Here is a 787-nt window from a genome sequence, read left to right on the forward strand (position 1 = left end):
GACCCGGATGCAGAGGGAAGAGCAAGACGGGAAGAACGGCAGCAAGATGGGGCTGTGGAGACGGACAATGGGCATCCTTTTGGGTGACGTGTTCCCGGGAAAAACAGAACAAATGGACAAGGAAAAAAGTGTTCACATACATGACTCAAGAAAATCTCAAAAGTGAGGAAACCTAAGTTTACACATTAAAAGGACTCTCCTGGCCTCAGAGCAAATGTATAGAATGAGCAACCAACTTATATATATGGATGAGATTTACAAAATTTAAAGATAGAAAATGGTCCAACTCTTCAGGCAGAACACTTAAGGAATCGAGGAGAGAAAAGAATGAGCATTATAAACGTCCAAGTAGCTAAGAGACTAGGTCTTCACTGTTCTCAACACAGAAAAGAAACGATAATTATGTGACAAGAGAAAGGTGATAGCTAACTCTACTGTAGTCATGATATCGCGATATGTAAACGTACCAGACCAACACGTGTAAAACCGAATTTATACAATGCTATATGTCGGTTAAATCTCAATTCTAAAAGGGATTTTTGGACTGTTTTAAAAGGGAAGAATGAGGTGTGTGAATAAGTGTGCTGGTTTTCTCGTCTTTCATATGGAAAGTTACATAAACTCCTTGTGTTTTTTTTTGAAGCCAATAATTTTTTCAGCCCATTTGAAAGTTATAAAAGGAATCACTCGTATAACTAAGAATAAGCTACATCTAGTTCAAAATACCACGGGGAGAGAAGACAAGAAGAACATATCTCACACAACAAGTGTAAACAGAAAAAAGAGA

General features: G+C 38.0%; 1 protein-coding gene across 1 annotated transcript in view; it reads right to left on the minus strand.

Moving 5' to 3' along the window:
• LOC102759321 (asialoglycoprotein receptor 2-like) overlaps positions 1-787 on the minus strand; it is a 9,518-nt gene that overhangs the window by 2,368 nt on the left and 6,363 nt on the right. The window lies entirely within an intron of this gene.

This window comes from Myotis davidii, unplaced genomic scaffold, assembly GCF_000327345.1.
Source record: "Myotis davidii unplaced genomic scaffold, ASM32734v1 scaffold2305, whole genome shotgun sequence".
In the NCBI taxonomy this organism is placed as follows: domain Eukaryota; kingdom Metazoa; phylum Chordata; class Mammalia; order Chiroptera; family Vespertilionidae; genus Myotis; species Myotis davidii.